The 17,366-nt window shown below is 39.2% G+C and overlaps 1 non-coding gene across 1 annotated transcript; it reads right to left on the bottom strand.

Moving 5' to 3' along the window:
- Window positions 1-284: 284 nt before the first annotated feature.
- On the bottom strand, window positions 285-356 carry TRNAC-ACA (transfer RNA cysteine (anticodon ACA)). Its single transcript has one exon. It is a non-coding gene; the product is annotated as a tRNA-Cys (tRNA).
- Window positions 357-17,366: the final 17,010 nt, after the last annotated feature.

The following is a 17,366-nucleotide window of genomic DNA, read 5'->3' as shown; positions in this document are numbered from 1 at the left end:
ACCACCTTACCTGCCTCCTGAGAAATCTGTATGCAAGTCAAGAAGCAACAGTTAGAACTGGACATGGAACAAAGAACTGGCTCAAAATTAGGAAAGGAGTACATCAAGGCTGTATGCTGTCACCCTGCTTATTTAACTTATATGCAGGGTAAAGTGAGAGTGAAGTCACTCAGTCATGTCTGACTCTGTGATCCCATGGACTGTAGCCTACCAGGATCCTCCATCCATGGGATTTTCCAGGCAAGAATACTGGAGTGGGTTGCCATTTCCTTCTCCAAGGGATCTTCCCGACCCAGGAATTGAACCTGGGTCTCCTGCATTGTAGGCAGATGCTTTACCGTCTGAGCTACCAGGGATATGCAGGGTACATCATGTGAAATGCTGGGCTGGATGAAGCACAAGCTGGAATTAAGATTGCCAGGAGAAATATCAATAACCTCAGATATGCAGATGACACCACCTTTATGGCAGAAAGCAAAGAAGATCTAAAGGGCCTCTTGATGAAAATGAAAGAGGAGAGTGAAAAAGCTGGCTTAAAATTCAACATTCAAAAAATGAAGATCATGGCATCCGGTCCCATCACTTCATGGCAAATAGATGGGGAAACAATGGAAACCGTGACAGACTTTATTTTCTTGGGCTCTAAAATCACTGCAGATGGTGACTGAAGCCATAAATTAAAGGATGTCTGCTCCTTGGAAGAAAAGCTATGACCAACCTAGACAGCATAATTACTTTGCTGACAAAAGTCCAACTAGTCAAAGCTATGTTTTTTCCATTAGTCATGTATGGATGTGAGAGTTGGACCATATAGAAAACTGAGCATTGAAGAATTGATGCTTTTGAACTGTGGTGTTGGAGAAGACTCTCAAGAGTCCTTTGGACTGCAAGGAGATCCAACCAGTCAATCCTAAAGGAAGTCAGTCCTGAATATTCATTGGAAGGATGGATGTTGAAGCTGAAACTCCAACACTTTGGCCACCTGATGGGAAGAACTGACTAACTGGAAAAGACCTGATGCTGGGAAAAATTGAACGCAGGAGAAGAGGATGACAGAGGATGAGATGATTGGATGACATCACCAACTTGATGGACATGAGTTTGAACAAGCTCTGGGAGTTGGTAATGGACTTAGAAATCTGGTATGCTGCAGTCCATGGGGTCACAAAATGTCGGGCATGACGAAGTGACTGAATTGAACTGAACACATTAAGTTCTATTAGCATTACTTGCAGGAAACAGCCCAAGAGGTACTCAGAGGGATATTTATAGCCTTAAATAAATTTAAATATAGTGCAGCCACTATGGAAAACAGTACAGAAATTCCTCAAAAAAACCAGAAATATAACTACCATAAGATTCAGGCAACTCACTTCTGAATATTTCTTGGAAGAAAAAATCCTAACTTGAAAAGATATGCAACCGCAGTTTCACAGCAGCATTATTTGCAATAGCCAAGATACAGAAACCACTTAGGTATCTACCAACTGATGAATGGATAAAGCAAATATCATATATCTATATATGCATGTGTATATATATATATACACACACACACACATATATATATAATGTAATGTTATTCAGTCATTAAAAGAAGGAAATCTTTCCATTTGCAGCAACACAGATAGATCTTGAGAGAATTTTGCTAAATGAAATAAGTCTGACAGAGAAAAAAATGATACAGAGAACCTACTGGCTGTTGCCATTATTGGAGGGTGGAAAGTACATGAAATGCATAAAGGTGGTCCAAAGGCACAAACTTGCAGTTATAAAATAAATAAATCCTGGGAATACAATGTACAGCATGGCAACATGGTTGATAATACAGTATATGTATATCTGAAAGATGCTAAGAGAGTAGAACTTAAAAGTTCTCACCACATGAAAAAAAAATGTAACTATATGCGGTGATGGGTGTAAACTAGACTTAATGTGCTGATTGTTTCACAATGTACAAAAATTGAATTATGTTCTACACCTGAAACTAATATATAAAAATAAAATCCATTAACGAGAATAGAAAGCATAGAGACCATAAGAATAATAAATTAGGGAAGAGAACAGGCTAATTTGAAAAAGTAAAACAATATCTGGAAATAAAAATACAGTTATTTGAAACTAAAATCATAATGGTAAAAAATTAGAAATATTTAAAACATGCAAAAAAAATCAAGAAACTAGAGAAAGAGCATCATATTCAACCTCTCAAAACAGAATGCAGGAAATAATGAAGAAAAATGCAGCAATGATTAATTAAAAGATAATGAAGCCAACTAACAAAAGCCTATTCTTTGAAAAAGATTGATACAACTGACAGTTTTATAGTTATCATCAATTACAAAGGAAAGAAACAGAAGTTATATTAATTAACTAATATTGTACAAAATAGGTGCAAAGAGAACCTAAATATTCTAAGTGAACAGTATAAATATCATTATCAAATGGAGAACAAGAATAGGTTTCTACATAGATATATATGTCATCTAGCAAACTTAGAAGAAATAATAGAAAGAGAAAACTAATATTATGCAACTCTCAATTAATTAATGGATAAATATGCTAATCTTCCCCCTTCATGGATCACAGCCTTGTTGTGGCAAAGGGCTTGCATAACTCAATGAAGCTATGAGCCATGCCCATGCAGGGTCACCCAAGATGGATGGGTCATAGTGGATAGTTCTAACAAAACATGGTCCACTGGAGGAGGGAATGGCAAACCACTCCAGTATTACCGCCATGAAAACCCCATGAACAGTATGAGAGAGCAAAAAGATATGACACCAGAAGATGAGCCCTGCCAGGTCAGAAGGTGTCCAAAATGCTACTTGGGAAGAGCAGAGGGATATTACTAATAGCTCATTATTGCATAGTAACCTGGACTGTTAGGTCCATGAATCAAGGCAAATTGGACATGATCAAGCAGGAGATGGCAAGAATGAGTATCGACATCTTAGGAATCAGTGAACTAAAATGGACGGAAATGGCGAATTTAATTCAGATGACCATTATATCTACTACTGTGGGCAAGAATCCCTAAGAAGGAATGCAGTAGCCCTGAGAGTCAACAAAAGAGTCCAAAATGCAGTACTTGTGTGCAACCTCAAAAACAGAATGATCTTGGTTCATTTCCAAGGCAAACCACTCAACGTAACAGTAATCCAAGTCTATGCCCCAACCACTGGTGCTGAAGAAGCTGAAGTTGACTGGTTCTATGAAGACCTACAAGACCTTCTAGAATTAACACACAAAAAAACATGTCCTTTTCATCATAGGAGATTGGAAAATGAAAGTAGGAAGTCAAGAGATAACTGGAGTAACAGGCAAGTCTGGCCTTGGAGTACAAAATGAAGCAGGGCAAAAGTTAATAGAGTTTTGCCAAGAGAATACACTGGTCACAGCAAACACCCTTTTCCAACAACACAAGAGAACTCTACACATGGACATCACCAGATGGTCAATACTGAAATCAGAATTATTATATTCTCCACATCCAAAGATGGAGAAGCTCTACAGTCAGCAAAAACAAGACCTAGAGCTGACTGTGGCTCAGCTCATGAGCCTTATTGCAAAATTCAGGCTTAAGTTGAAGACAATAGCGAAAATCACCAGGCAATTCAGGTATGATGTAAATCAAAGTCCTGATGATTACACAGTGGAGGTGATGGACAGATTTAAGGTATTAGATTTGGTAGTCAGAGTGCCTGAAGAACTATGACAGAGGTTCCTAACACTGTACAGGAGGTAGTGACCAAAATCATCCCAAAGAAAAAGAAATGCAAGAAGCAAAGTAGTTATCCGAGGAGGCTTTACAAATTGCTGAGGAAAGAACAGAAATGAAAAGCACAGGAAAAAGGGAAAGCTATACCCATCTGAATGCAGAGTTCCAGAGAATAGCAAGGAGAGAGAAGGCCTTTTGAAATGAATAATGCAAAGAAATAAAGGAAAATAATAGAATGGGAAAGACTAGAGACCTCTTCAAGATAATTGAAGGTATTAAGGGAATATTTCATGCCAAGGATGGGCATGATAAAGGACAGAAATGGTAAGGACCCAATGGAGGCAGAAGAGATTATGAAGAGGTGGCAAGAATATACAAAACTATACAAAAATGATCTTCATTACCCAGATAACCATGATGGTGTGATCACTCACCTAGGGCCAGACATCCTGGAATGTGAAGTCAAGTGGGCCTTAGGAAGCATCACTACGAACAGAGCTAGTGAAGGTGGTGGCATTCCAGTTGAGCTATTTCAAATCCTAAAAGATGATGCTGTGAAAGTGCGGCACTCAATATGCCAGCAAATGTGGAAAACTCAGCAGTAGTCACAATGACTGGAAAAAGTCAGTTTTCATTCCAATCCCAAAGAAGGGCAGTGTCAAACCACTGTACAATTGTGCTCTTTTCACATGCTAGCAAGGTAATGCTCAAAGTCCTTCAAGCTAGGTTTCAATAGTATGTGAACGGAGAACTTCCAGACATTCAAGCTGGATTTAGAAAAGGCAGAGGAACCAGAGATCAAATTGCGAACATCTGTTGGATCATAGAAAAAGTAAGGAAATTCCAGAAAAACGTCTGCTTCTGTTTCATTGACTATGCTAAAGCCTTTGACTGGGTGGATCACAACAAACTGTGGAAAATTCTTTTTTGTTGTTGTTGTTTTATTTATTTTTTTTTCCATTTATTTTTATTAGTTGGAGGCTAATTACTTTACAACATTGCAGTGGTTTTTGTCATACACTGAAATGAATTAGCCATGGATTTACATGTATTCCCCATCCCAGTCCCCCCTCCCACCTCCCTCTCCACCCCATCCCTCTGGGTCTTTGGGAATACTAGATCATCTTCCCTGCCTCCTGAAAAACCTGCATGCAGGTCAAGAAGCAACAGTTAGAACCAGACATGGAACAACAGACTGGTTAAAAACTAAGAAAGGAGTATGACAACGCTGTATATTGCCATCCTGTTTATTTAACGTATATGCAGAGTACATCATGCAAAATGCCGGGCTGGATGTATCACAAGCTGGAATAAAGATTATCAGGAGAAATATCAACAACCTGAGGGAGGAGCCAAGATGGCGAAGGAATAGGACGGGGAGACCACTTTCTCCCCTACAAATTCATCGAAAGAACATTTGAACGCTGAGCAAACTTCACAAAACAACTTCTGACTGCTAGCAGAAGACATCAGGTGCCCAGAAAAGCAGCCCATTTTGAAAGGAGGTAGGACAAAACATAAAAGATAAAAAGAGAGACAAAAGAGCTAGGGACGGAGACCCATCCCGGGAAGGGAGTCGTAATAGAGGAAGTTTCCAAACACCAAGAAACCCTCTCACTGGCGGGTCTGGAGGAAGTTTTTGAATCTCGGAGGGCAACGTAACTGAGAGGAAAAACAAATAAAACCCACAGATTACATGCCTAAAAGCAACTCCCAGCAGAAAAGTACCCTAGATGCCCGCATCAGCCACCAGCAAGTGGGGGCGGAACGGAGAGGAGCAGGCGGCATTGCTTAGGGTAAGGACCGGGCCCGAATGCCCTGAGGGCAATCGGAGGGAGCTAACGTGAGATAGCAACTTAAACTGTGGGATAGCAAGAAAGAGAGAGAAAATTAACCAGCCCGAACACACTTCCGGCCATTCTCAGAACAAAGGGACTGAGCAATTTCAGAGAAGAGCTAGCCGGCGGCGGACCAGCCCATCCCCGCGAAGGAGGCAGGGGGGAGGGGGAAGGGGAAAGGGGCAAACTTGGCCCCAGAGACGGTATCCCCTACCACACTGCAAACAGGCCTCCAGTTTCTAACCAAAGACTTGCTGAGATTCTGGATGGTTGACATCCACCAGGAGGGTCGCGGCTAGAGCCCAGCTCCCAAGAATAGACACAAGGCGCGCGCACGCACCCGACTGGTGTGCGCGGAAACTGAGGCTGGGACTGCGGAGGGGAGAAGGCACACCACACCCGGGGAGAGTGCGCCCGTCAAGCTCCTGGCTGCCCGAGCTGCTCCACCAGGGAAGGCACAAAACGCAGGCCCAACTTAGTCCGCACTTTTGTGGAGGACACGAAAACTGGAACCGCACTCAACGCAGGGCCCGATCCATATAGAGCAGCCGGGAGCCTGAGCAGTGTAGACGGGGAAAGCACACACCCGTGAGCGGGGCAAACCCAGTGTGGCCGGAACACTGCGAGTGCTCCCCACACAGGCCACTGAGATTTGTCTGTAGCGCCCTCCCTCCCCGCAGCACGACTGAACAAGCGAACCTGAACAAGAGACCACCTCCGCCAGCCTGTGTCAGGGAGGAAATTAGACACTGAAGACACCTGCAAACAGAAGCCAAATAAACAAAGGGAACTGCTTCAGAAGTGACCCGTGAAACAGACTAAAATCCCTGTACGTAACACAGACAACACCGGAAAGGGCCTATAGATATCGAGAAGTGTAAGCTGGAATGAGGAGCTATCTGAAACTGAACCGAACCCACACTGACTGCAACAGCTCCAGAGAAATACCTAGATATATTTTTACTTCTTTTTTTAATTAAAAAAATTTTTTTTCTTTTCTTTTCTTTTTTTATTTTTTCTTTTATTTTTTTTAAATTCCCTATTACTCCCCCATTACTCTTAACTTTCGTTTTCATTTTCATAAATTTTTACTATTTTTTTTAATTAGGAAAAAAAATTTTTTCTTGTTTTATTTCTTTTCTCTTATTTTCTTTTAAAGTCCTCAATGACTCCTCTATTACTCCTTAATTTTCACTTTCATTTCACTATAACCTTGTAAAAAAAAAAGAGAAGCCCTATTTTTAAAGTGAACTTCATATATATTTGTTAAATTTTTTGTGTTTTTGTTTTTGTTTTTATTTTTTTTTTAATTTTTATTTTTTATTTTTTATTAGTTGGAGGCTAACTACTTTACAATATTGTAGTGGGTTTTGTCATACATTGACATGAATCAGCCATGGATTTACATGTATTCCCCATCCCGATCCCCCCTCCCACATCCCTCTCTACCTGATCCCTCTGGGTCTTCCCAGTGCACCAAGTCCGAGCACTTGTCTCATGCATCCAACCTGGGCTGGTGATCTGTTTCACCCTTGATAATATACATGTTTTGATGCTGTTCTCTTGAAACATCCCACCCTCGCCTTCTCCCACAGAGTGCAAAAGTCTGTTCTGCACATCTGTGTCTCTTTTCCTGTTTTGCATATAGGGTTATCATTACCATCTTTCTAAATTCCATATATATGTGTTAGTATACTGTATTGGTCTTTATCTTTCTGGCTTACTTCACTCTGTATAATGGGCTCCAGTTTCATCCATCTCATTAGAACTGATTCAAATGAATTCTTTTTAATGGCTGAGTAATATTCCATGGTGTATATGTACCACAGCTTCCTCATCCGTTCGTCTGCTGATGGGCATCTGGGTTGCTTCCATGTCCTGGCTATTATAAACAGTGCTGCGATGAACATTGGGGTGCACGTGTCTCTTTCAGATCTGGTTTCCTTGATGTGTATGCCCAGAAGTGGGATTGCTGGGTCATATGGCAGTTCTATTTCCAGTTTTTTAAGAAATCTCCACACTGTTTTCCATAGCGGCTGTACTAATTTGCATTCCCACCAACAGTGTAAAAGGGTTCCCTTTTTTTCACACCCTCTCCAGCATTTATTGCTTGTAGACTTTTGGATAGCAGGCATCCTGACTGGAGTGTAATGGTACCTCATTGTGGTTTTGATTTGCATTTCTCTGATAATGAGTGATGTTAAGCATCTTTTCATGTGTTTGTTAGCCATCTGTATGTTCTTTGGCACATTTTTTGATTGGGTCATTTATTTTTCTGGAGTTGAGCTGGAGGAGTTGCTTGTATATTTTTGAGATTAATCCTTTGTTTTTGTTTTTAATATTGTATTTTTAAGAGTCTAACCTCTACTCTAGATTTTTAATCTTTGTTTTTGAGTATTTGATATCAATTTTGGACATTTAAGAATCCAATATTCAGTACCCATTTTTACTCAGGAGTGTGTTGATTACTCTCTCCCAATTTTGACACTCCGTTTTCTACCTCAGAACACCTCTATTTCCTCCTTTCCCCTTCTCTTCCCAATCCAATTCTGGGAATCTCTGTGGGTGTTCTTGGCTATGGAGAACACTTTGGGAACAGAGAACTGTGTAGATCTGTCTCTCTCCTCTTGAGTCCCCCCTTTTTCTCCTCCTGCTCATCTTTATCTCCCTCCCCCCTCTCCTCTTCTTCATGTAACTCTGTGAACCTCTCTGGGTATCCCTCATGGTGGAGAATCTTTTCACCTTAATCTAGAAGTTTTATTATCAGTGCTGTATAGTTGGAGAAGTCTTGAGACTACTGGAAGAATAAAACTGAAATCCAGAGGCAGGAGACTTAAGCCTAAAACCTGAGAACACCAGAAAACTCCTGACTACACAGAACATTAAGTAATTAGAGACCATCCAAAAGCCTCCATACCTACACTGAAACCAACCACCACCCAAGAGCCAATAATTTCCAGAGCAAGACATACCACGCAAATTCTCCAGCAACGCAGTAACATAGCCCTGAGCGTCAATATACAGGCTGCCCAAAGTCACACCTAACACATAGACCCATCTCAAAAATCATTACTGGACACTCCACTGCACTCCAGAGAGAAGAAATCCAGTTCCACGCACCAGAACACCGATGCAAGCTTCCCTAACCAGGAAACCTTGACAAGCCAATCGTCCAACCCCACCCACTGGGAGAAACCAAAAAGGAACGACAGACCACCAGAATACAGAAAGCCCACTCCAGACACAGCAATCTAAACAAGATGAAAAGACAGAGAAATACCCAGCAGGTAAAGGAACATGAAAAATGCCCACCAAGCCAAACAAAAGAGGAGGAGATAGGGAATCTACCTAAAAAAGAATTTAGAGTAATGATAATAAAAATGATCGAAAATCTTGAAAACAAAATGGAGTTACAGATAAACAGCCTGGAGACAAAGATTGAGAAGATGCAAGAAATGTTTAATAAGGACCTAGAAGAAATAAAAGAGTCAATTAAAAATGAATAATGCAATAAATGAGATAAAAAACACTCTGGAGGGAACCAACAGTAGAATAATGGAGACAGAAGATAGGATAAGTGAGGTAGAAGATAAAATGGTGGAAATAAATGAAGCAGAGAGGAAAAAAGAAAAAAGAATCAAAAGAAATGAGGACAACCTCAGGGACCTCTGGGACAATGTGAATTGCCCCAACATTCGAATCATAGGAGTCCCAGAAGAAGAAGACAAAAAGAAAGGCCATGAGAAAATACTCGAGGAGATAATAGCTGAAAACTTCCCTAAAATGGGAAAGGAAAGAGTTACACAGGTCCAAGAAACCCAGAGAGTCACAAACAGGATAAAACCAAGGCGAAACACCCCAAGACACATATTAATCAAATTAACAAAGATTAAACACAAAGAACAAATATTAGAAGCAGCAAGGGAGAAACAACAAATAACACACAAAGGGATTCCCATAAGGATAACAGCTGATCTATCAATAGAAACCCTTCAGGCCAGAAGGGAATGGCAGGACATACTTAAAGTAATGAAAGAGAATAATCTACAACCCAGATTACTGTACCCAGCAAGGATCTCATTCAGATATGAAGGAGAACTCAAAAGCTTTAGAGACAAGAAAAAGCTGAGAGAATTCAGCACCACGAAACCAGCTCTTCAACAAATGCTAAAGGATCTTCTCTAGACAGGAAACACAGAAAGGCTGTATAAATGTGAACCCAAAACAACAAAGTAAATGGCAAAGGGACCATACCTATCAATAATTGCCTTAAATGTAAATGAGCTGAATGCCCCAACCAAAAGACAAAGACTGGCTGAATGGATACAAAAACAAGACCCCTATATATTCTATCTACAAGAGACCCACCTCAAAACAAGGGACACATACAGATTGAAAGTGAAGGGCTGGAAAAAAAATATTTCACGCAAACGGAGACCAAAAGAAAGCAGGAGTCGGAATACTCATCAGATAAAATAGACTTTAAAATAAAGGCTGTAAAAAGAGACAAAGAAGGACACTACATAATGATCAAAGGATCAATCCCAGAAGAAGATATAACAATTATAAATATATATGCACCCAACATAGGAGCACCGCAATATGTAAGGCAAATGCTAATGAGTATGAAAGAGGAAATTAATAGTAACACAATAATAGTGGGAGACTTTAATACTCCACTCACACCTATAGATATATCAACTAAACAGAAAATTAACAAGGAAACACAAACTTTAAATGACACATTGGACCATGGACCAGCTAGACCTAATTGATATCTATAGGACATTTCACCCCAAAACAGTCAGGTTCACCTTTTTCTCAAGTGCACACAGAACCTTCTCCAGAATAGATCACATCCTGGGCCATAAATCTGGTGTTGGAAAATTAAAAAAAATTGAAATCATTCCAGTCATCTTTTCTGATCACAATGCAGTAAGATTAGATCTCAATTAAAGGAAAAAAAATATTAAAAATTCAAATATATGGAGTCTAAATAACACACTTCTGAATAACCAAGAAATCATAGAAGAAATCAAAAAAGAAATCAAAATCTGCATAGAAACGAATGAAAATGGAAACACAACAACCCAAAACCTATGGGACACTATAAAAGCAGTGCCAAGGGGAAGGTTCATAGCATTACAGGCTTACCTCAAGAAACAAGAAAAAAGTTAAATAAATAACCTAACTCTACACCTAAAGCAACTAGAGAAGGAAGAAATGAAGATCCCCAGGGTTAGTAGAAGGAAAGAAATCTTAAAAATTAGGGCAGAAATAAATGCAAAAGAAACTAAAGAGACCATAGTAAAAATCAACAAAGCTAAAATCTGGTTTTTTGAAAAAATAAACAAAATTGACAAACCGTTAGCAAGACTCATTAAGAAACAAAGGGAGAAGAACCAAATTAACAAAATTAGAAATGAAAATGGAGAGATCACAACAGACAACAGTGAAATTCAAAGGAACATAAGATATTACTAGCAGCAGCTCTATGCCAATAAAATGGACAACTTGGAAGAAATGGACAAATTCTTAGAATAGTATGACTTTCCAAAACTGAACCAGGTAGAAATAGAAGATTTTAACAGACCCATCACAAGCACGGAAATCGAAACTGTAATCAGAAATCATCCAGCAAACAAAAGCCCAGGACCAGATGGCTTCACAGCTGAATTCTACCAAAACTTTAGAGAAGAGCTAACACCTGTCTTACTCAAACTCTTCCAGAAAATTGCAGAAGGTAAACTTCCAAACTCATTCTATGAGGCCACCATCACCCTAATTCCAAAACCAGACAAAGATGCCACAAAAAAAGAAAACTACAGGCCAATATCACTGATGAACATAGATGCAAAAATCCTTAACAAAATTCTAGCAAACAGAATCCAACAATATATTACAAAAATCATACATCATGACCAAGTGGGTTTTATCCCAGGAATGCAAGGATTCTTTAATATCTGCAAATCAATCAATGTGATACACCACATTAACAAATTTAAAGATAAAAACCATATGATTATCTCAATAGATGCAGAAAAAGCCTTTGACAAAATTCAACATCCATTTGTGATTAAAACTCTCCAGAAAGCAGGAATAGAAGGAACATACCTCAAAATAATAAAAGCTATATATGACAAACCCACATCAAGCATTACTCTCAATGGTGAAAAATTGAAAGCTTTTCCCCTAAAATCAGGGACAAGACAAGGGTGCCCACTCTCACCACTACTATTTAACATAGTTTTGGAAGTTTTGGCCACAGCAATCAGGGCAGAAAAAGAAGTAAAAGGAATCCAGATAGGAAAAGAAGAAGTGAAAGTCTCGCTGTTTGCAGATGACATGATCCTCTACATAGAAAACCCTAAAGACTCTACCAGAAAATTACTAGAGCTAATCACCAAATATAGTAAAGTTGCAGGATATAAAATTAACACAGAGAAATCGCTTGCATTCCTATACACTAACAACGAGAAAACAGAAAGAGAAATTAAGGAAAAAATACCATTCACCATTGCAACAAAAAGAATAAAATACTTAGGAGTATATCTACCTAAAGAAACAAAAGACCTATACATAGAAAACTATAAAACACTGATGAAAGAAATCAAAGAGGACACAAACAGATGGAGAAATATACTGTGTTCATGGATTGGAAGAATCAGTATTGTCAAAATGGCTATACTACCGAAAGCAATCTATAGATTCAATGCAATCCCTATCAAGCTACCAATGGTATTTTTCACAGAACTAGAACAAATAATTTCACAGTTTGTATGGAAATACAAAAAACCTAGAATAGCCAAAGTAATCTTGAGAAAAAAGAATGGAACTGGAGGAATCAACCTGCCTGACTTCAGACTATACTACAAAGCCACAGTCATCAAGACAGTATGGTACTGGCACAAAGACAAAAATATAGATCAATGGAACAGAATAGAAAGTCCAGAGATAAATCCACGAACCTATGGACACCTCATCTTCGACAAAGGAGGCAAGAATATACAATGGAAAAAAGACAGCCTCTTTAACAAGTGGTGCTGGGAAAACTGGTCAACCACTTGTAAAAGAATGAAACTAGAACATTTTCTAACACCATACACAAAAATAAACTCAAAATGGATTAAAGATCTAAATGTAAGACCAGAAACTATCAAACTCCTAGAGGAGAACATAGGCAAAACACTCTCTGACATAAATCACAGCAGGATCCTCTATGACCCACTTCCCATAATATTGGAAATAAAAGCAAAAATAATCAAATGGGACCTAATTAAATTTAAAAGCTTTTGCACAACAAAGGAAACTATAAGCAAGGTGAAAAGACAGCCCTCAGATTGGGAGAAAATAATAGCAAATGAAGCAACAGACAAAGGATTAATCTCAAAAATATACAAGCAACTCCTGCAGCTCAATTCCAGAAAAATAAATGACCCAATCAAAAAATGGGCCGAAGAACTAAACAGACATTTCTCCAAAGAAGAAATGCAGATGGCTAACAAACACATGAAAAGATGCTCAACATCACTCATTATCAGAGAAATGCAAATCAAAACCTCAATGAGGTACAATTACAGTCCAGTCAGGATGGCTGCTATCCACAAGTCTACAAGCAATAAATGCTGGAGAGGGTGTGGAGAAAAGGGAACCCTCTAACACTGTTGGTGGGAATGAAAATGCAAACTAGTACAGCCACTATGGAGAACAGTGTGGAGATTTCTTAAAAAACTGGAAATAGAACTGCCATATGACCCAGCATTTCCACTTCTGGACATACACACCGAGGAAACCAGATCTGAAAGAGATAACATGCACCCAAATGTTCACTGCAGCGCTGTTTATAATAGCCAGGACATGGAAGCAACCCAGATGCCCATCAGCAGACGAACGGATGAGGAAGCTGTGGTACATATACACCATGGAATATTACTCAGCCATTAAAAGGAATTCATTTGAATCAGTTCTAATGAGATGGATGAAACTGGAGCCCATTATACAGAGTGAAGTAAGCCAGAAAGATAAAGACCAATACAGTATACTAACACATATATATGGAATTTAGAAAGATGGTAACGATAACCCTATATGCAAAACAGGAAAAGAGACACAGATGTGCAGAACAGACTTTTGCACTCTGTGGGAGAAGGCGAGGGTGGGATGTTTCAAGAGATCAGCATCGAAACATGTATATTATCAAGGGTGAAACAGATCACCAGCCCAGGTTGGATGCATGAGACAAGTGCTCGGGCCTGGTGCACTGGGAAGACCCAGAGGGATCAGGTAGAGAGGGATGTGGGAGGGGGGATCAGGATGGGGAATACATGTAAATCCATGGCTGATTCATGTCAATGTATGGCAAAAGCCACTACAATACTGTAATTAGCCTCCAACTAATAAAAATGAATGGAAATAAAAAGAAATATCAACAACCTCAGACATACAGATGATACCACTCTAATGGCATAAAGTGAAGAGGAACTAAAGAACCTCTTGATGAGGGATAAAGAGAAGAGTGAAAAAGCTGGCTTAAAAATCAATAGAAAACTAAGATCATGGCATCCAGTCCCATCACCTCATGGCAAATAGAAAGAGAAAAATAGAAGTAGTAACAGATATTATTTTCCTGGGCTCCAAAATCACTGTGGACACTGACTGCAGCCATGAAATTAAAATACGCTTGCTCCTTGGAAGGTAAGCTATGACACACCTAGTGCTCAGTCGCTTCAGTCATGTCTGACTCTGTGACCCTATGGACTGTAGCCCTCAGGCTCCTTTGTCCTTGTGATTTGCCAGGAAAGAAAGCTGGAGTGAGTTGCCATGCCCTCCTCCAGGGGATCTTCCCGACTCAGGATTGAACCTGTGTCTCTTGTCTCCTGCACTGGCAGGCAGATTCTTTACCACTGAGCCACCAGAGAAGCCCCAGTGGAAGCCCAGACAAACCTAGACAGCATATTAAAAAGCAGAGATATTACTTTACCGACAAAGGTCCGTATAGTCAAAGCTATGGTTTTTCCAGTAGTCATATATGCATCTGTGAGAATTGGACCATAAAGAAGGCTGAGCACCAAAGGACTGATGCATTTGAATTGCAGTGCTGGAGAAGACTCTTGAGAGTCCACTGGGCTGCAAGGAGATCAAACCAGTGAATCCTAAAAGAAATCAACCCTGAATATTCATTGGAAGGACTGATGCTGAAGCTGAAGCTCCAATACTTTGGCCACCTGATGCGAAGAGCCACCTCATTGGAAAAAACCCTGATGCTGGAAAAGATTGAAGGCAAAAGGAGAAGGGGAGGCAGAAGAGGAGGTGGTTAGATAGCATCACTGATTCAATGGACATGAATTTGAGCAAACTCTGGGAGATAGTGAAAGACAGGGAAGCTTGGTGTGCTGCAGTCCATGGGATCACAGAGTCAGACAGGACTTATCAAATGAACAACAACATGCTACTCTTCAAAGACTGCAAACATCAATACAAACAGATAACATACATTCAGTTCCTAGTAATGAAAGTTCACAGTACCACCCATGCAGTGGTCTTTTCATAGGAAAAAAAAGACAGAGAAAAAAGTTAAACCTTAATCTGATCCAACTTCAACTGATTTAGAGAAATACAGGGGGACAAGGACACCAATATTGCAATCAGCAAAATCCAAGCCATAGGAAACTGGACTGAACATATCATCAGATTTTTTCCCCCCAACAACAGCCAAAGAATAAATGACAAAGAGAAAGAAGTAATGTATCTATGGAGGGAGGGGAGGATAAGATCTATAAGTTAAAATCATAAAAATATAAAGCATAAAAGAAAGCATAATGACATAAAAAGCATTGACAATGCATAGCCTTCATTTGCCCCTAATTCAAGGGCAAAACACTTAAAAATTATCAGGTAATTGTGAAAAATAATTGGACATTTGTTGATATTATAGTTAGTTTTTTAGGTAGGATATGTGTAATTGGTTTGTGCTTCATAAAGAATATCTATCTTTTGGAAACAGGTATCGACATATTTAAAGATGCAACAATATTATATCTAGGATTTGTTTCTCATTATTTCAGTGGCAGAGATTGGGGTACCTATGGGTATAAGTGGGAGTGAGATTGAGTATGTGTTGATGATTGTTGATTCTGATATCAGGTGTTATTGATTTTACTACACTAGTTTCTTTACTGTTGTGTATGTTTGAGAATTTCTCCAATAAAAAGAACATACATGTTGCCATTAAATTTGAAACCCCAGTGAAAATAGACCAGTATTTAGAAAAAATATTAATTATTCAAGTGGTCCAAACAGAAATAGAAAACTCTAGTTGAGAAATACAAACTGAAACTCTCCTCAACACTTTCAAATGTTTCAGAACAAGGCAGGTCTATCAAATAATAAGCAAAAAATTAACCACCATCTTATGTAGACACATCAAATGCATTAAAAAAAATAGGAAATATTTTAACTCATTTTCCCTGGCTAGCTCTCCTTGATAAGAAAACCATCTGAGGACACCCTGAAAACAGAATACTTGAACCAAACTCACCCCCACACAGGAAAGGATCCTAAATAAATCCATAGACGTTTCAATACAGCAGTGAATTAAATGGAAAAAAAAATGAAGCTGAATCCAAGAAATGTAATGATGATATAACATTAGGAAAAAACTGCCTAAAACATTACCACATTAACACATAAAAATTTTAAATTTATTTGACCATGCACTGAAATGCAGAAAAAGCTTTTGAAAAGAATTAAACACGAATGCGTAATAATACTATGTAGCAAACTAGCATTAGAAGGACATTTGCATTTCCTAAAATCTACAGTCAGATCCTAAAGGATGATGCTGTGAAAGTGCTACACGCAATATGCCAGCAAATTTGGAAAACTCAGCAGTGGCCACAGTACTGGAAAAGGGCAGTTTTCATTCCAATCCCAAAGAAAGGCAATCCCAAAGAATGTTCAAACTACCACACAATTGCACTCATCTCACACGCTAGTAAAGTAATGCTCAAAATTCTCCAAGCCAGGCTTCAGCAGTACATGAACCGTGAACTTCCAGATGTTCACGCTGGTTTTAGAATAGGCAGAGGAACCAGAGATCAAATTGCCAACATCCACTGGATCATCGAAAAAGCAAGAGAGTTTCAGAAAAACGTGTATTTCTGCTTTATTGACTATGCCAAAGCCTTTGACTGTGTGGATCACAATAAACTATGGAAAATTCTGAAGGAGATGGGCATATCAGGCCATCTAACTTGCCTCTTGAGAAACCTATATGCAAGTCAGGAAGCAACAGTTAGAACTGGACATGGAACAACAGACTGGTTCCAAATAGGAAAAGGAGTACATCAAGGCTGTATATTGTCACCCTGCTTATTTAACTTCTATGCAGAGTACATCATGAGAAACGCTGGGCTAGATGAAGCACAAGCTGGAATCAAGATTGCCGGGAGAAATATCAATAACCTCAGATATGCAGATGACATCACCCTTATGGCAGAAAGTGAAGAAGAACTAAAGAGCCTCTTGATGAAAGTGAAAGAGGAGAGTGAAAAAGTTTGCTTAAAGCTCAACATTCAGAAAACTAAGATCATGGCATCTGGTCCCATTACTTCATGTTTGAAATAGATGGGAAATAGATGGGGAGACAGTGGAAACAGTGTCAGACTTTATTTTGGGGGGCTCCAAAATCACTGCAGATGGTGACTGCAGCCATGCAATTAAAAGACGCTTACTCCTTGGAAGAAAAGTTATGATCAACCTAGACAGCATATTAAAAAGCAGAGACATTACTTTGCCAACAAAGGTCC

This window comes from Odocoileus virginianus, chromosome X, assembly GCF_023699985.2.
Source record: "Odocoileus virginianus isolate 20LAN1187 ecotype Illinois chromosome X, Ovbor_1.2, whole genome shotgun sequence".
NCBI classification, from domain to species: Eukaryota; Metazoa; Chordata; class Mammalia; order Artiodactyla; family Cervidae; genus Odocoileus; species Odocoileus virginianus.
The sequence above is the reverse complement of the archived record's forward strand: the minus strand, read 5'-3'. Positions and strand labels throughout refer to the sequence as shown.